The sequence below is a fragment of the Euprymna scolopes genome, chromosome 21 (assembly GCF_053919585.1).
Source record: "Euprymna scolopes isolate OS-2025 chromosome 21, ASM5391958v1, whole genome shotgun sequence".
Classification (NCBI taxonomy): domain Eukaryota; kingdom Metazoa; phylum Mollusca; class Cephalopoda; order Sepiida; family Sepiolidae; genus Euprymna; species Euprymna scolopes.
The window spans coordinates 12,046,274-12,067,069 of NC_136502.1; the positions used below are offsets into that span (position 1 = coordinate 12,046,274).

Sequence of the window (20,796 nt, forward strand, 5' to 3'; positions counted from 1 at the left end):
AATTAAATAGATAGAAAAATAATGTTGTTCATTTATTATTCAAATTTATAATTTACTTATAAAAAAGTGTTTCTTTACTTATAAAAAAGTGTTTCTATCAATATCTTAGTCTTGTGTACTTTGCGAAAAGCACCACAATTCTATTATGTTATTAATTTACCTTAAATTTAATGTTATTAATTCAAATTATAAAAAACAATAACAGGGGAGGGGAGCGCCCAGCCTTGCCTGGTCATAAAATATGCTTAAATATATTTTAAGTCATGCAAATTTCGTATTTATTATTACAGGGCCAATTTTGTATTGAATATTATATATATCTCAATCTGTGGCATTACCCTTTGCGACAACATATGCAACGCTAACCTTTTTACGAAGGGCAATATTTCTGGGATTGAATGATTCCTTATTCTATGCCAACTGCGGTGAAGTGGTCATGTCCTGAGAATGTCTCATGACAGGACACCAAAAATCCTTACGTTCAGTCAGTTGGACGGAGGAAAAAAGGAATGTTTGGCGACCATTACTGAGGTACAAAGACAAGTTAAAAAGCAATTTGTTTTCAATTGGCATCGCACACATCTTTAGAACGACGTCTTGGATAGCAAAGAGTGGGAAAAAATTTGTTTTGAGGATCATCACTGTTTTCATTTTGACAGCTTGAATCATCTACGTAAAAAAGAGAAATAGCTAAATGGTCAGCATCCATACCATCGACCGCATCACTGAATCCACATACTTGTACTCGTGTGGACTTGTTTGTAAGTCTCTTGCTGGACTTAAATGTCAACTGAGGCTAAAACATGAATGAATTTAAACAATGAGTTGTTGGAACCTTATATGTCGAAATCGACGGGAGAGTCAAATACACACACATATATATATATATATATATATATATATATATATTTGTAGTCATCAACATACAGTCCTGTTTCGTTGTATCACAACTCATTAGTGCTGCTAAACTAGCACCTCTCCCAAGCCAAGGATTGAACCTAGAACCATCGCGTTGACAGTCAGCAGTTTTACCGATCGACCTACGGAAGCGGCGCCCGTAAATTATCTCGCTAAAAGTCTATTTAAACAAAAATTTGTCCACCACTTTTACAGTGCTCTAACCGCTTGTTTATAAACAAACAGTGAGCGTCGCATTTTTCAGCCAATTAAATAGCGGATGAGATTACTTACAACAGTGCTCTACCCAAAGGGGGGGGGCTTAAAATATTTGTATATATATATATATATATATATATATATATATATATATATATATAGTAGGGCAACAAGAGTATGAAATAAAGACACAAAACTATATATTGGTATAAAATTTACTTCTATCACAACTATTGGTAATATCTTTAATGTTTATTTTTAATGCTTACCTTTAATTTTGTCTGAATAAAAATAGGAGGCACTACTTTTGGAACGTCCCTCGTATGTGGAAACATTTCATGGAATATAGCGAATTGTTTATTATATATCTATATATATCTATATATATATATATATATATATAGCTTAATGTGTAAGAGGAAGAAGAAAGTTCAATTCCACAAAAGGAGACTTATCCGGATAATGCCAAGCTCAATAATTATTATTGGTGTTATTATCATTATTCCCGTTATTATCCCTGTCATTGCTACCATAACCGCTACGATTATCTTCATTTTCACTGTTATTAACATTAATTTTGAATTTACTTTTATCACAACTATTGGTAATATTATTTTTAATGTTTATCTTTAATTTTGTCTTTATCTTCATCTTTATTTTCATCTTCAATTTTACTTCTATTTCATTTTCAGCTTTATTATTACTATTATTATTATAATTTCCTTTATTATTACTATTATTATTATAATTTCCTTTATTATTACTATTATTATTATAATTTCCATTATTATTACTATTATTATTATAATTTCCATTATTATTACTATTATTATTATAATTTCCATTATTATTACCTTTTGTACTATTATAATTACCCTACTATTATTTGGTATATTTTTACCACTCTCATAAGTAATACTGGTTTTCTTACTCCTCCACTTTGCCATCTATATGTATACTTAAACTTTTGCATCAAGTTAAACGCACTGATAGTCATTGCCATCCTAATCTCACACCCGCCTCCTTATGATCATACTCCCTATATCATAACAGTAGAAACTTATAAATATATTGCCGCACATTACCTTTCAGTTTTAACCCCCCCCCCAAATTATAAGCGATTTCATAGGCGCCATTTGCCGTTTAGGTGGCACCAATCAAAATCAAAATTACCCACTCCATAGAAAATAGACACCCCACAAACCGTTAAATTAAATTACCACGCAGCAACAATACACCCCTATTTAGCCATAATACATATACCCCTGAATCTCAACACTATGTTAAAGACCATATATAATCTTATATATCATACTATATATAATAATCTTCTCCTTATTTATTTAGAATTCAATAAAGCCTCCCCCAACATTCTATAATTCCTCTTAATCTTTTTTCATCTCTAATGAACCTTACGCTAGACGCCGCATCTTCCCCATGCTACCTAGCATCTTCTCTACTCTTCTGATGAGAAGCATTAGGCTTCGAAATACCCTGGCATGAAGAGTCCCTTATATCCTCCAAATTTTTCCTGTATTCCATTATTCAATAAATGATTGATTCTATATCTACCAATATATAATGTTGTGCCTTCATTTCATACTCTTGTTGTCCTACTGTATAAGCTTCAATAATTATTGTTGAGCTTGACATTATCCGGATGTCTTCTTTGTGGAATTGAACTTTCTCTTTTCCTTTTAAATTTAAGCTATATATATATATATATATATATATATATATATATATATATAATATTCAATAGAGAATTAACCAATAATGTTTGTATAATAAACATACTATAGACATGTGCTCTGTCCTCCATTGATCACTCTTTAATAAACAAGGATTCCAGTGGATCTACATCTAGGAAACCAAACTATACAACTCTTATTTCAAAAGTAAAATAAAATAACTTGGGTACCATCAGCTAGAATCGAAACCAAAATATTTAGTGCTCCAGTCACGTTCCCTTCCATCTGGGCTATTGATATATAGACAAGATAAATGTTGAATTAAACCACTTGAAGCTATGAATGAATTTGCACATGCACAAAAGTAATAAAAATATGTCGGCAAGTTGAAATGGATGACCACCTTGTTGCGGTAAAGGAGCTAGAGTGTTTGAATGATCCCTAGAGTTATGCTGGTGGGGGTGAAAGCTCCTGGCAGAGCCACCCTAGCCAGAAAGGTCGACGGATAGAAACCAGACAAAGAGTGATCCCTGGTCCTCCAGGTTGGGGGTTGAGCATAGGGCTAACGACCCTTTCTCGTAAAGCAGGTATGTTACGGAAACAGCAATAAACAGAACCCCTACTACAGTGTGCGGGTTAGGGGGCGGCTTCTGAGTCAAGTGAAACTCGTATGCAGCATTCTTGGAGTTCACTGAATAGGCTGGCTCAGGATAGGCGGAGGTGGAGGAAATTTGTTGCTGCCCAATGCACCACTGGGTGTAATGGTTGATAAACGTTTTACATTTCAACTTGCCCACATATTACTCTACGCATTATTCTTCCATCCAAACAAAGATTTTGCTCGTTATAAACCATCCTTGGTGAATGATTGCTATTTCTTGTTAATTGCAGAGTTATGTAACTAGTAGTTTAAGAGTTTATCGGTTAAATATTTTTGCACACAGACACACACACACATATATGCATCTCCTGTTTTATATGTTATGCATAAGAAACAAATATGAACAAAGCGATTGTATAAAACATGTTGAATGTTAAAATACATGCTTATCTGAATATGTTAATTTTGGAAATGACTTTCATATGCAAAGATTCCCTTTAGGTTTTCGAGTTATTTGATTTAATTTAAATGTTATCATTTTGTAAATTCGAATTATTAAAATCAATTATGAAATGGAATCATAAACGGTCTTAATGCATGCACCTCGCAATATCATCAGAACATTCAGACAAGGAACTGGCAATGAACGTCCACTGCAATCAGGAACACCCTTAAATCGTGTGATATCTCATTTACATTTTTAAAAATACAGACTAGCACAAAAAAGTAAGCATGTACGAAGTGCCTTCAATAAGTTTCCAGACTTTTTTTTACAGGCATTTAAAAATTATCATAGACTCTTGAAAATCCAGTATGTTATTGATATGTATCTTATGAGATGACTGACCAATTTTTGGAATACACCCTACTAAAGCCTAATCGTCACAGCTGGTGAATTTCAAAAATGCAATATGGACGTGAGGAGGACACTTTAGAAGAACGATGTGCGATAAAATTCTGTTTTAAACTTGGAAAAATACAACAGAAACATATGGAATGCTTCAGACTACTTTTGGAGATCAAGCACCAGTTTTAGAGATTCAAGGAAGGCAGTAAGTCTATGAGAGATGATGAGAGATGATGAGAGATGATGAGAGATGATGAGAGATGATGAGAGATGATGAGATGCTGTGGGAGAAGTAAAGAAGTAACAATACTAGTGTTGATTGGCCAAATAAAGAATTTCATGGATAAGGACCGTCGTGTGTCTATAGAGACAATAAGTGCATAGTTTGATGTCAGTGTGGGAACTGTGCACACAATTATTCATGAGGAACTGAAGATGCTGAAGATTTGCACAAAGTTTGTCCCAAGTATGCTCAGAGAAGATCAGAAAGAAAGACGTTGTCATGACAGCAAGAAGATGGTTGAGCTGATCAATTCAGATCCTGTAGTTCTTGATGCTCTGGGACCGTCAACAAATCGGGCCAGTGGTATTTCCACCAGAACAATACACCAGTTCACAACTCCATCCTTGTCACAGACTATTTGACCAAAATGGGCAACAAGACAGTTCCTCATCCTCCCTATAGTCCAGACCTTGCTCCCTGTGACTTTTGGTCAATCCCTAAGCTCAAGGAAAATCTTAGAGGCTGTTGCTATTAGACAATGAAAAAGACTGTGACAAGGGTCATTGATATGCTCACACAAGAGGACTTCTATGGGGCCTTCCAGAAGTTGTTGGAGGGATACAAGTGCATTGCAGCCAGAGGAGATTACTTTAAAGGGGACTAGAGTTTTTTCATGTGCATACTATTAATTAAAGTACCCATACGAAAAAAGGCTGGAAACTTATTGAAGGTACCTCGTTAAAAACATGACATAAAAAAATTAAGAATTACAACTTGAAACATTATATGAGAAACATTCCAAAAGTAATGCTTCTTATTTTTATTGCTCCAAAATGTATCAGAGGCGATTGTAAATTGCATTGTTATGATGACTGAACTTATGCATTTATTACCTGAAAGTTTTATTGCTCTGTTGCAGATATTGATGGTGTAAGAGCAGCTCCTGTCATGGGTGTTCATCGTAAGTAGAGATGCGTCATTGAATTCCTGGCAAAAGTGCATTGAGAATGTTGGTGACTATGTAGAAAAATAAATTCTTGAGCACGAGAGGTCGCTCGTTTAAATGGTATTACTGACGTTTTCAAAGTTCTTTAATATTTTGAGTTGCAATAAAAAATAGGAGGCTTTACTTTTGGAACAACCCTCGTTTAATATATAGAATTATGTAAACAAGATTTTCAAAGTTGAACTAAATAACTTTGAACTTAAAAACAATAAATCTAACACATGTAGGATATATCTATTTATATATAAGGAATTTTGCGTGTGTGGGGAGCATACGTGTGCATGCATATGTGTGTGTGTGTGTGTGTGTGAATGTGTGTGTGTGTGTGCGTGTGAATGTGTGTGTGTGAATGTGTGTGTGCACGTGTGTATGTGCATGTGTGTGTGTGTGAATGTGTGTGTGTGCGCGTGTGTGTGCCCGTGCATATGTGTGCATGCATGTGTGCGTGTGAATGTGTGTGTGTGCGTGTGCATGTGTGTGTCCGTGCTTATGTGTGCATGCGTGCATGTGTGTGTACGTGTGTGTGTGTGTGTGAATGTGTGAATGTGTGCGTGCGTGTGCGTGTGTGTGTGTCCATGCATATGTGGGCATGCGTGTGTGCGTGCATGTGTGTGCGCGTGTGTGTGTCCGTGCATATGTGTGCATGCGTGTGTGTGCATGTGTGTGCAAGCGTGTGTCCGTGCATATGTGTACATGCGTGTGTGTGCGTGTGTGTGTGTGTATGAATGTGCATGTGTGCATGCATATGTGTGTGTGTGCGTGTGTGTGCGTGTGTGTGTCCGTGCATGTGTGGGTGCGTGTGTGTGTGTGTGTGTTTGAGAGTTCGTTCCCTATTGACTTGAAAATGGCTGGGCGGATTTTTATTTAAATTTCATGCGAAGATACTTGATGTGTCTGAGAGTGTTCCTAAGTAGATTTTGTGATGGAAATCGATAATCAAAAAAAATACGATTAAAGAAAGTCCGATTTTGACTAAAGTTAACACTTTTATACAGTCTTACATCACAAGTGCACTTGAGATGTTTTATCACAGCACAAGCAGAAAAGCGCAGTATATAAAATCAGCTGTAGATAGGCGTGCGTTCGAAATGAATGTTTCTTTTTAGAGCACAATTGAACCATGATATTTGACGTTTGCATTTTAAACTTTAGTTCAAGCCATTATTTACAGATAATGTTATAAAACCAACAGTAAATTCTCTACAGTGCAATGTAGACTACAATGGATTGTAAACTAAGTCATTGTGGGGAGGCATGTGAAGCTTCCTCCCAGTAAACCGTTGGTCCGCAACTGGAGCAGGCGATCAATCGATTTGATAAAAAAAAAAAAAATGGATGATTTCACCGATTTCAACGTCAATAAAATATAGGAGAGTGGAACATTTGTTGATTCTCATTCAATCCCGGACAACATCGGGTCTCCCTGCTAGTATAAACATAAAGATGCGTAATATAACCAGATGCACACATATAACTAAATATATGCACATCAATGCATGTACATGTACACACATGTTTCGGCTTTCAAATGAATTGAACGAAATTAGAATAACTACAAATACATATATATATTCAACATATCAATGTTATTGCTGAATATAGAATCCAAAAATAATATACATACAATAATATCAATAAATGAAATGCAACACAAATAAAAGATAAAAGTTTGTATTATTCAGGCTACTGTTCTCATCTTGAGTGTAATAAAGTACTTTATCCATTAAGCCACAGGTTTTTGTGGAATGGATAAAGTATTTGATAAAATACGTAACTTAACAGATGAAATACTTTATAAAATTCATTTCTAAATTATACTCTTCTAGAGGTTGAAGGTTCACTCTTCAGTGAGGGCGATGCTCAGAATACAATTGCAGATTACTCAGAAATTTTACCCAGTCATGGCTGATAGAGCAAGGGCTTGACACCCCTGTGAATCCAATAAAAGGTGCAATACTTGTTCAATTTAATCAAGATATTAAAAAATGAAAATATCGAAAAAAAGGTTATATTGTACGTATCCGTTATGGAATGAAGTTCTCCCCCCCCCAAAAAAAATTCACCAAGTAGTTTTTTTTTTTTTTTTACAGCGAAAAAACAATTTGTTATGATACCGAGCAAAAGGTTCGATTTTTAAGAAGAAAAGCTAGTATTAAAGATGGAGAGGGAGTATCGGCGCTTTAAACTGAGTTATCTCCCCCTGGCATGTTCAAAATATTCTAAAAATGGCTACCTTCAACACGCTGTCATAAAAACGTGTTTTTCCACTGTAAAAAAAAAAAAAACTACTTGATCAAATTTAGTGAAATTTTTTTTCAGAGAACTTCATTCCATAACGGATACGTATAATATAACCTTTTTTTTTTTTTTTTCGATATTTTCATTTTTAATGTCTTGATTAAACTGTACAATTACCAAAGGTGCCGTTTGAAATTCCATCCAGATTCTTGAGTTTGACAGAAAGATTCCAGAGTTCAACAAGATATGCCAGAAGAAAGCCAGAGCTTACATCGGCCGAAACTCTGTGAAAATAACATGCAAGATGAAAACAGTAGTCCGAATAATTGAAGTAATACGGATTATCAATCCTCGTCTTAAAAATTCAAAAGGAAAAATGAAAGTCTTACTTATTGTGTCTTTAGGATGTGTCATAGCAATTGGACGGCAAACCATTCGGACTTTGGCCGGTGTCTCATCGCACAATGGAAAACTGTAAAGAAAGGCTGAAATAATTTTTGTTTTTTTCATGCCTTTTTATTCCTTTCTTTTAAAGCCTGTTTTAAAGCAGTATTTTCACCTTCGACATGACAGGGAAAACGTAGTAGCGTTTAACCCTTCGAAGGAATCTTTAAATTGAAGAATATAATCGGTGTTGCTTAAATTGAAGAATATAATCGGTGTTGTTTAAATTGAAGAATATAATCGGTGTTGTTTAAATTGAAGAATATAATCGGTGTTGCTTAAATTGAAGAATATAATCGGTGTTGTTTAAATTGAAGAATATAATCGGTGTTGTTTAAATTGAAGAATATAATCGGTGTTGCTTAAATTGAAGAATATAATCGGTGTTGTTTAAATTGAAGAATATAATCGGTCTTGTCTAAAAGTATGCAAAGAAATAAAAATTAAAAACGAAAAAAACTTCTCTGTATCGTGTGCAAAGGCGGCTAGTATAGCTAGTATATAATCCTCTACACTTCTAAGTCTTAATTAATGAAGTGTCCTTTTGCAAATATGCAAATTAGTAGAGCTCGTATATTTAAGCTGTATATCAGAAAGATTTGTTTGCTTCTGGTGTATGAATTTGAAAAGAGCATTTTAATCCCACTCTCGGTGCGAGAAATCTGATAGCTTTTTAAACATAAATATTTTAATTTTTTTTTTTATAATCAAAGACGAATTCTGCTTAACCGTAACCTAATCAATAAGTTGTTTCAAATGCTGACTAATTTATTTTAAAGTTTCGATTAAATTAATTACATAATATCTGTTTTCGACGATGACATGTGTTGAATAACTTTTAAAGATTTGCTTTCAAACTAACCTGCATTCGTCTTTTTCACTTTCTCGAGTCCATGTTTATCACTTCCGGTTTTACTTAGCCTTCCCTGGTCAACTTGGCCTTCGGGCCGGGAAGACCTAGGGGCAACCCTTCATACCAATTGTCACTATCCAGCTCCCCTACTCCCCGGGGAGTTGGTCCCCATTTCCCCTTCACTCCTCACTTTAAAAATCGGCCTTGTGCCTAATTTGCTCAGTGGGGGAGCAAATAAATACCTCAAAGTGTAGTATCTGTTCTCTGATACATACACTGCGCTAGACAGTGCTGTTCTGGCGACACATTCTCGTGCCCGGAACACCTGACGAGCTTGTTGGGTAGCGTTCTGTCCGCACCCCCACTTGGTCTGTCTTTCTCTGCTCTCCCCCCTCATGGGGGGATCCGAGCTGATAATTTACAACTTTCCCGCGATGGAGGGTCGGAAACACTTTCTCTCTTCCCTCCACTAACTTCCCACTCCCTCTCTCAGTTCTATCTCCCCTCTTGCTGCCTTTGTCGTCACTTCTTTTTGGCGCCAAAGTCGGCTCCCCACTTTGGACGCTGACTCCATGTCAGTCATTTTGGCGATTTTTAATACAGGGAAGAGAGCTTTCTTAAAAAAATGGACACTCCCAGCCCAGGGGCCACCAATATAGATCCCCCCAGCCAGGAGGCTACCACAAGAAAAACTGCTCCCCAAGAGGACGACTCCCCAACAGTAGGGGAGCAAAAAGCAACGAGGCATACCGCCCGGATAATAAATTGAAGGACGCCCCCCCAGAAGGGAGATAACTCACAAGCAGCTCCCCAAGAGGGCAACTCCCCGACTCAGGGAGCACAGATAATGGCGGACGAGGGATCAAGAAACGTTTCAGGTGAACCACACTCAGTGGCACCTCTTGCTCCTCAATCCTCATTGGCCAAAGATGACCCCTCCAATCCTGCTCCCCACAAGGGCAAACGCCCAGCAGAAACGGAAAAGAAATCAAGGGACGAGGAGACAATGGACGTCGCGGGTGGACCACAGCCGATGGAACCCCCGGCTCCCCAGTCCACTACACCATCACCCAAATGTAGCACTCCAACTCCCCAAGAGGACAACCCCCTCACAGAAAAAGGGGAAAATGATGAGGATGGAGTAGCTTGAAGGACTAAAGCGCTAATCAATGAAGCGATAGCGTCTTTAAAGATCCTCGGCGGGGTGACCAAAGATCCAGCCTGATTAAACGCTCCCCAAGAGACCAAGCCCCAACCAGCCACCCCTCCAGAAAGGGAGATACCCAGCAACAAAAGCCTGACAAAGAACACTGGAGCAGAGGCAACCCCCATAAGTGGTGGAGCACAACAGGTGGCACCCAGGAGCCAACAATCCCCTCCCAGGAAGAAAAAGAAAGAGACCCAGGAGGCAGGGACCGGTAGATTGGCAACTTTCAACACCGATTGGCCGGCTCTCATCCCACTGGGCAAACCACCAAACCCCGGTCAGCAGAAACAACAACAGCAACACCCAAGCCAGACGACACTGTCCTGGACCCGCATTGCCAGTAATGAAGACACTGAATGGGGTCCACAAACCCAAATGTCCCCTCAGGAATACCGGGACCTTTTCGAGTCCACTTATAAGGACCTCACGGAAGGGAACGTAATAAAACCCCTTCCAGGCACTGCAGAGGACCTTAAGAAGAGGATAGTGTCCTTCATCACCTCGGACACAAAGAAAAGAGGCCTCACAGGAGTAGACAAGGACAGCATGGTGGACCTCCTCCTGGATCTGAAGATCCCAGCCAAATACATATGCAGGAGGAGCTACGCAATGTGGGACGTCCTGCTCCCAACCCAAAGAGAGGCTGAAGAGACAGCCAATAGGACAAATCTGTGCTGGAAAAACATCAAACTCCAGCCAGAATACCTTAGCCAAATAGTCACCAATGTCACCGTGCTGAACGTCCCCTGTCTCCTGGGAGCAAAGCAACTAGGAGCGGTCTTCAGCCGGTATGGGGACGTGGTGTCCGTGGCCCCAACAAGCAAGAAGAGGGACGTCCTGACTGGAGACTACAGCCTCGACAAAGCTGGCTTCAACCAAATACCAGCGGCACTGAGGTGCAAGGAGGGGACAATGTCCGTCATAGTAGAGGGACGGAGACCGCACTGCTGGCACTGTCAGGAGAAGGGACACATGGCCAAGGATTGCCCCAAAAGAAATCCAACCAAAGCCTCTACAGCTGCCGACAAGCCTTGTGCCCCACAGACAACAATCAAGCCAGTGGACCCATCCCCCAGCATTGGATGCGTCACAGTGACTCAAAAGGGGAAAACAAAGTCCTCCAATTCCAGCCAGCAAGCAGACAAAAAACAAGCGCCGCCGCAGCAGCAGCAGCAGCAGCAGCAGCAACAACAACAACTACAACAACAACAACAACAACAACAGCCGCTGCAGTCAATTCTGGACAAGCAACCAGAACACATTGTCCAGCAACTGCCGCAGCCAAAGACGTCACAACCCAAGCAGCAGCAACCGCAGCAGAAGCAACAGCAGAAGGAAAAGCATCATCATCAACAGCAAGAGGTGCAGAACAAACCAGCCCAGGAACAACGACTGCCCCCCCCCCAGACGAACTGACTCGGGGACCAAGAGAAGGAAGGACTGCTCCTCAGAAGATGAGTCTGCCAGTGAGAGGGAGGGAAAAAAAACTCTTCCATTCCCCAGTCCATTCGAGGAACAAAAGAGAAAGAAAAAGAAAATTAAAAAGATGGAAGGGGAAGAAAAGGTGGCCCCCACCCCCTGTGAGCTTACACCATCCCAAACAGCAACAACAACAAAATCCACCCCATCCTCAAACCAGACACCTCACCAAAACCAAACACTGCACCAACCATCACACCAACACCCAACACAACACCAATACCAGACACCACACACACCACACCCACCACACCAACACCGTACACCACACCAACATCTGACACTGCACCAACACACACCCCTACACCAATGCAAACTGAACCACCATCCCAAAAAGAAAAAGAAACGAATGAACCCGGGAGAGGGAGGGGTTGCTCTGCCTCTCGAGGACCGACTAAAACACAAGCACTGCGTCGAATTGACCCTCTGACGGTGGCAATGGCCCTCTCACATCGTCAGAGGAAGACTTTAAAGCCACTGCTGGATTGCCAACAGATAGAGGGGAAAGATGTTAACATCCCCTCAAATTTCCCGGATGCCCCGTTCCTAATAACTTTCGTTTGAACTCCAGAGGCTTGCAAGAGCAACTTGTGGTCACTTCTGGAGGCAGTAGAAGGGGCCTCTCCAGAAATGGATCTATTTAAAAAAAGCGACTCTTCCCTTGACGAACTGTCAAAACAATGCAAGGGAAGGGTCCCAGTGTGGGTCCATCCGTCTCTCTACAGGGCCCTAAAATTGACCTTTCCCCTAGACGTTGGCGGCATTGTGAAAGAAGGCCAGGACCTGAAAAACCTGACCTCCTTGAGCATCGCATACAACGTCGGCATCCTTACGCCGACCGACTTTGGACCCAAGTGCGACACGCCCTAAAGGTAGGTACCATGTCTTTAAATTTCGCCAGTTTGAATGCAAGGGGCTTGAGATCACCGGGCCGGGCGGCTCGCCTCTGGCACGACCTCTTGTCCCTGGGAGTGGATGTTGCTGTGATCCAGGAGACGCATTTTGTTTCTTCTGTGGACTGTCAGGTGCTGAACTGGGATTTTGAAGTTTTCTCAGCATATGGCAGCCCGTGGGGAAGGGGAGTCTCCTTGCTAGTGAAACGAACTCTGTCCGTGATGGTCGACGTTGTTCATAGAGATACGGTGGGCAGGCTGGTCATGGCCGATGTTGCCGTAAAAGATTCTGTGTTTCGGGTAGTTGTGGTTCATGCGCCCAGCACCGCTTGCGAGAGGGTCTCATTCTTCAGTCAGCTTGATGCGTTTGTAGATTGTCGGAAGCGGGTAGTGCTAATGGGGGATTGGAATGCCATATTAGACCCAGATTTAGATAAAGTAGGAGGCGAAGCTAGAGGGTTGGAAAGATTTGAGCCCAGCCTGGCTGACCTGATGGCTAGATGCGATCTGGTCGACAGGGTTCGGTTCGAGCATCCAGGGCGGCAGATGTGGACGTGGATCAATAGCATTCCTTCCTATCCGAATACCTATTTGAACAGGATACTAGTTAGAAGAGGCAAAATAGATTTCCTATCTTGCCCCACGTTCACTTGGTTAGGTCAGTCAGACCATAAACTAGTTATGGTTCGGCTGAAGCTAGGAAATAGGCCTGTTAGCAGGGTACTGGAAGTTAAACACTTCCCTTCTGGAGATACAAGACTTCCGAGACCAGTTAGGAGAATTAATTAAAAAGGCTCTGGTGGGGGCAGTTACCGGGAGTAAGTGGTGTTAGGTCTAAAAGCCAACATTAGAAGCTTCTCTGTCAAGTATGCTCAGTGCCTCGCATTAGATAAGGCCAAGACGAAAAAGCAGCTAGAGCAGAAACTAACCCGGGCTACCGGGGAGGGTGATAGGGTTAGTCAGGAACTAGCTAGGCAGGATCTTCTGCGCAAGACTAGCGAGCGCTACGAAGGTCAAGTAGTCAGAGCTAGGCTTAGAAAGATAGGCAACAAAGCAGTCAACTCTGACGCTGTTGCGCATCATGAGATTTCTAGGCGTGGCTCGGACAAATACCCTTGAATCGACTCGGGAGATCTACGAGGGGTTTCGAGAACATTTCGAGGAGCATTTTATGCAGTAGCCCGATCTTCCGGTCCTTGAGTTTAGCGACTATTTGGCCAACTCTCCCCGTCTTGACGTGGCTAGAGCAGTTGGTTGCAAGGGCCGGGTGACAGAGCGGGAGGTCTTTACTGCGCTGAAGCAGGTCAGCTATGACAGATCGCCGGGATTCGATGGTCTGCTATACGAACTGTATTTGAGGCTGTCGCCCATGTTTCTGCCTCTTCTGACGGATGTTTTCAACCATTGGTTTGCTCAGGGATCCATCCCAGGGCAGGTAACCAAGGGAGTGATCACATTGCTGAGGAAAGGTGATGGGCATGGTGGGGAAGAGTTAGACAACTACAGACCCATAACTCTGCTTAACACAAAGTTGAAGATTTTGGCCAAGGTCCTGTCAAATCGGCTGCAGGTTGTTATCAAAGAGTTGATTGAACCAGAACAGAATTACACTGTGAAGGGGAGATCGATTCAGAACAACTTGCACCTGATCCGCACGATCCTAGAGGGGGGAATAGATGACGACACAGAAGCTGCGCTGATTAACTTAGATCAGTCCAAAGCTTTCGATAGGGTCGACCATTGTTTCCTGGCATCTGTCTTAGAGGCTGCCGGTTTTAAACCGGGCTTCTGCAAGTGGATCTCCGTGATGTATCGACAGCCCACAGCTGTTGTGCAAGTCAACGGAAAGCGCTCGAAACCCTTTGTTATCTCTCGGTCGGTTCATCAGGGTTGTCCGCTGTCGCCCCTGCTTTACGTCCTGGCCTTGGAGCCTCTTCTCCGCAAGCTGAGACGTGGGGAGGCAATTTCGACCCTGTGCGGAATGGCTCTGCCTGGCAGCTCAGCTGCCAAGGTATCCGCGTTCGCCGATGATGTCACGGTCTTTGTGTCGAGCTTCAGAGACATTGAGATCGTGTCGGAGGCGCTTGCACAGTACAAAAGAATCACGGGGGCCAAGATAAACCGCAGCAAGTCGGTCAGACTGCGGTTCGGTGCCTGGAGTGGCAACGCAAACCTCCCAGCACCCTTCAGCTGGACGGATGGCCCGGTTCAGATCCTCGGCATGTGGTTCGGACCAAGTCTCCAGCTTGATAAGAATTGGTCAGAGGTACAGTCAAAGGTGGCAGCTGCGGTCGATGCATGGCTTCCTAGGAAACTTTCCTTAAAAGGTAGAGCTGAGGCGTGCGCCACTTACGTCTTTCCTCTCATCCTTTACCGACTGGCCATACTTCCCCTGCCTGCACAACACCTAAAAGCTCTTGTCGAACTCTTGTCCTTTCTCCTTTCGGACAGAGGAACACACTGGGTAAGCAGACAGGTCTGTATTCAACGTCCGTGTGATGGAGGTTTGGGAATGCTGGACTTGAGGGGCTGGCCTTCCTTAGCCACTACCTTCAAGATGCTCAACCGTGGCACCCCGCGATCACTGCCGCCTTTCCCGACCTCATTCTCGACCCCGCTATTGAGAGTCGTCGCAGGCCGCGGGGAGATTCAGCCTTCCTAAAAGAGTGCCTAGCCGCGCTAAAATGACTACCAGAGTCCAGCGACCTTGTGACTGCCACCTGTAAGGAACTCCACAGGGATCTAGTGAGGGGGGGCCGCCAACGTTCGCTATATGCGCATTTGGGTTGGCACCAGGTTCGAGTCATCTGAACAATTCAGAGTTCTCTCTGACCTGGCGATTGGCCCGAAATGCGCTTCCCCTCAACAATATACAATGCAATTCTGGTTTTTTGGAGTTGCCTGTCCCCGTTGCGGGACAACGGCCGTGGAAACAACTGATCGTGCATTTTTCGATTGCCGCGAACTCCGCCAGTCGTGTGTTGGCGAGATGATGGCTCGCATCGACCATGAGCATCCTCACCCGATTACTGTATCAAATGTAGTGGACAGCGTGAGGCCGGCGTGGGACCGGGAGAGACAAATGGTCTACGTCGCAATCCTGGCCGTGGCGAGAATGGTGATTTGGATATCGAGACTGCAAGATGGCCAGGGGGTGCTGCCTTTTTCTGATCAGGATCTGATCGCTTTCTTTAAACACCAACTACGGGTAAAGATCAGATGCGACAGAAGAAGGCTGCATCGTGTGGCTTTTGAAAGCAGATGGATACAGTTAGCAAGTCTGTGTGTACGAAGAGGGGCCAAATTTGAACATGTGTTTCCCACCTAGGTGTGGAGCGCTCAGTTCTAGTGTTTTCTGTCGGACCCCCGCCCCTTTCCAATTCTACTTCCTTCAGCCTCTCAACCAGCCGAATAAATCTTGTTTCCCTTATTAGAACGCCTCCAAGATCCCCAGCCTCCAAAAACAACAATTTTTTATTTTGCCCGCCCTTCCTCTCGAAATTCAACCCAGCTTGGAGGAAATTAAATCCAACACTAACCCCCTCCGCCCTCACCGCCAATTTTTTATTTTCTCCCCTATTTAGGACACAACCCCTCTCCCCTCCATTTAGAGGCTGCTCGCGAAACCCTGGTCCCTTTAAAAACCAGAGTGAAACGAATGGTCTAACATTTCAGATAAGGTTGGGAGGATCTTACTAACCGGGTTTTTTTTTTTTTTTTTTCACCAAGTCCCTCAACACAAATGAAATTTTATTAAGATTGTTATCTTTTTTGTATTTTTTGATATGAATAAAAAATGTTTTAAAATTGGGCTTAAGTAGGCACCCCCCCCACCACACACACATAAATACAAATTTAAAGGGGTAACCATGATAAAAGAGGCTGGCCGAGAGAAAAATCATTTAAAATTTACAGCAGAGACGAGATGGATCAACCAACCTCACCATCCCCCCTTCTTTTTGAGTCGGCCTTGTGCCTAAGTTTTTTGTTCATTTTCCCAATTGTACTTTTTTTCCTGTGAATAAAAAATTTTATATCTCAAAGTGTAGTATCTGTTCCGGCAGATACTGCAAGCAAAGACCATATGTGGGGGCGACTCCACATATAAGACCTTGGTCAATGTAGGGGCAACCCTTCATACCAATTGTCACTATCCAGCTCCCCTACTCCTCGGGGAGTTGGTCCCCATTTCCCCTTCACTCCTCACTTTAAAAATCGGCCTTGGCCTAATTTGCTCAGTGGGGGAGCAAAAAAATACCTCAAAGTGTAGTATCTGTTCTTCAGATGCTGCACTTTCATTTCTTGCTCTCTGTCGATGGAGGAGAAATCCTTCACGACTGAGACAATTTTTTATTTTTGTACCTTTTCTCCACGTTAAAAAACGACCCTGGTGTCTAACTCTGTCCCGTGGGGAGGCATAGTAAATAGGTACAACTACTAATCTAGGCACTTCCATCCATTCTTTCAATGTGACCATACCAACAAAGTCTCCTCTTCTGCACACATTTGTATATACTGTCCAGATTTAATCTTCTCTGAGGTCATCAGATCTAAGCACGTCTTTAAGATTCACATTACGCATCCATCATATCATTCTCATATCATTCCTCGTCATGCAACTTGTGCTTCACAAGTCAATGCATGTCACCCACCATCCCTCCAGTGGTAACGCTCTGCTGGTTAGTAATGACAGAAGTTCCCTGAACTTATTCCATCCAATCTTAACTCTTGCTATCACCAGCTCCTGTTTGTGCTCCATGTAACAAAATAGTTGCAAGCACTCAATAACAAAATTCAACAAACCTAACAAGAGGTGTGGGTGGAGATTGCACAACCTTTGTTTCACAATTACACGTGTAGGCACCCTAACATGTCTACCAATGAGTTGTTTTTAAATGCTATTTAGAAATTTCAACTAGATCAGTGTAGCATTTAATAAATATTAAGAAGTAACATAGTCATCTATTGATGCGTTACGTATTTATAATGTGTTACGTATTTATAATGTGTTACATATACATATATATATATACATATGTATGTATGTATGTGTGTGTATGTATTGCTTTAGCAAACTATGTTTTTTAAATTATATCCCATTTTTTATGTATACCAATCCTTTGTGTTTAGAAGCTCGATGTATGTTTAATATAACAATAGAGCATATATAAAAGAATAACAGTATATTTACATTCCAAGATTCAAATATTTATTTTTCATGCAAAATATTTAGAAAGTACAAAACTTTTGCATAATTAATGATGGAAGTATTTTTCTGTTTATTTTCTGAACATCTGTTAAAAAAATAATTTGTACATTCTCTTGAAAAAAAAAAGAATCAAACTTTTCTCTACTTTCACCTAACTATTTACAGTGTTCATGTAAAACATTCATCTGTTCTTTTTATAATAAAAATTCCGAAAAGAGAAACGTTTACTGCCAAATTTCTTTTAAAAAAAAGTGCAAGTTTTCCGTGTGTGTGTGTGTGTGTTATTTTGGTAAAATATGCTTTTTTTTTTAAATTATATTTCACTTTTTATGTATACCAATCCTTTTTGTTTAGAAGCTCGATGTATGTTTAATATAACAATAGAGCATATATAAAAGAATAACACTACAGTTATATTCCAAGATTCAAATATTTATTTTTCATGCAAAACAGCTCCTCCAGCATGTTAAAGTTTCGGTACATTTTTTTTACAGATCGTTTCGTTATGCAGAAACAAACGTTTATTATCATGCCAATACCGTGTCTTTTCGTGCATATACTCTTCAGAAAAATTAGAAAATCTTTTCTTAGGTAGAAAAAATGCATGACAATATAATGCTGCAAGAAGAAAAACGTTCAGATAATGTGCTTGTTCCGGTAACCATATTTGTTCATATTGTAAAGTATATTAACAATGATAACGGTTTGTTTATGCATAACGAAACGGATCTGTAAAATATGTGCTGAAAAATGCATGAATATATATATATATATATATATATATATATATATATATATATATATATATATATATATATATAGAGAGAGAGAGAGAGAGAGAGAGAGAGAGAGAGAGAGAGAGAGAGGGAGAGACCGAGAGAGAGGGGGGGGAAAGATAGATAGATAGATAAATAGATAGATAGATAGATAGATTTGATCAGAATTTAACAAATGAAGGCTCGTTTGAAAGGTTATGACCTGAATTGTGTAGTTGGCTATGTGACATTTGCCCATAAGATCGCACATTAAGGGGAGCATCCATCATCCAGAGCCTATTCTTGGCACTTTTTTTAAAGCCATGAAATGTTTCAATCATAGTCATTTTCTTCATAGTTTTGCATATGAATTACAAAATATCTGATACTTCACTAAAACTTCTGATTTTAATGGAGGGGATTTTAAAACTTCTGCTATGGTTTCAAATGATCTGAAATAACAGCAAGAGGAGACTTGATTCCAAATATTTCTCATATATTATATCTCCCCTCATTGGTTTTCATACATAAATTTCACAGTGTATAAGGATTATTTGATACTTGAGATATTCATAATCGTACCCTATTTCTGAAAGAGGGGAGATAAAAAATTATGAGAAATATTTGGAATCAAGTCTCCCTTTGCTGTTATTTCAGATCATTTGAAACCATAGCAGCAAGTTTTAGTCTCCTTGCCATAAAGGCCAGAGGTTTGGGAGAAGTATATACATATATATATATATATATATATATATATATATATATATATATATATATATATGTATATATATGTATATATATATATATATATGTATATATATATGTATATATATATATATATATATATATATATATATATATATATATATATATACATACAGACGTTCTGGATATATATATATATATATATATATATATATATATATATATATGTGTGTGTGTGTGTGTTATATGTTATTGATTGTTTTTGCGATACGTTTTGAATGAATTCAATTATTTATGAAAGTGCATTTTTACCTAAATGCGAGTTGGGAATAATTTTCCCTTTAACCAAATCGAATCGATTCAGCCACTCTGATGAGTCGTGGACGACGAAACATGTGCCAGTGGATAATTATATTTTAAAAATAATATATATATATATATATATATATATATATATATATATATATATATATATATATAAAAGTTTTGCTTACCAGTTAAACAGATGTTTGTGCCATGCAGTTCTTATGCAATACCAAACAAATGACTAACATGTCTGGTGTCTATATTTACCATGACCACAACAGTCTCATCGTGTATGACCAGTCTCTACGTTCAGAAGAACGCAATTGATGTAACAACAATTGAATACAATTAATGTAACAACAGCGCCGTTAGATACGAATAGATTTGCTCAAAACTCCAGTGGAAATGTCAGCTCAGGTTGTCATCATCATCTTTTTATATATTCATCTGCAAAACAACAAAACAATTTAATGATGTAAAACATATTTAGCATTTTTAGATTTAAATTAAAAAATTAAGTAAAATTTAATCTAAAAGAAATGAGATACAATTCAGAAAAGCATTTCTTGCAAGACGTGAAAATGGTTAAACAAAACGTTTTTATAAACTTTTGAAATTAAGGTACAAGATTAATTTGAAATTCATCAATTTCCAAATGCACTTTACAAAATAAAATATAAAAAATTAATTTAAATTTAAATCTAAAAAAAAAGAAAATCTTTTTCCTCACTTTGTACTGTTTACGAGGGGCGTGCAATAAGTAATATCCCCGACCCACTTCCCATAGCAGTAGAGCAACGAAACTTGGAACACTGATTAGTCTTTCTCTGCATAGGAACCACCCAGAGTTATGCATTTCTCCCATCATTTGATGCAGCTCTGGACACCGTTTTTGTAGAACACCCCAGGTTGGTTCTCCAACCACGACATGACTTCAGAAATCAAGGCTGCACCATCTGGGAAACGCTTTCCTTTCAAAAACAACTTCATGGCTGGGAAGAGGTGAAAGTCAGAGGGTGCAAGGTAATGAGAGTAGGGGGGATGAGGAAAGATTTCATTACCACATGCCCGTGCCTCTGATCTGGCGACATGTGAGTTGTGGACCGGAGCGTGGTTCTGCAGGAGGAGGGTAGCTTTGCTGATCTTGCACCGCCTCTTGATTTTAATAGCTTCCCTTAATTTCCTCAAAAGTGGAGCATAATAGGCTCCTGTAATTGTGGTAC

The 20,796-nt window shown here is 40.1% G+C and overlaps 1 protein-coding gene across 3 annotated transcripts in view; it reads right to left on the reverse strand.

The window, feature by feature from the left end:
- LOC145241990 (protocadherin beta-13-like) overlaps positions 1-20,796 on the reverse strand; it is a 261,801-nt gene that overhangs the window by 52,093 nt on the left and 188,912 nt on the right. For all 3 annotated transcript variants that reach the window (XM_080104870.1, XM_080104869.1, XM_080104871.1), the window contains exons 2-3: positions 19,762-20,020; positions 8,112-8,194 (exon numbers count right to left, since the gene is read on the reverse strand). The gene's annotated coding sequence lies outside the window, so the exon portion shown is untranslated. The remainder of the gene's footprint in view (positions 1-8,111; positions 8,195-19,761; positions 20,021-20,796) is intronic.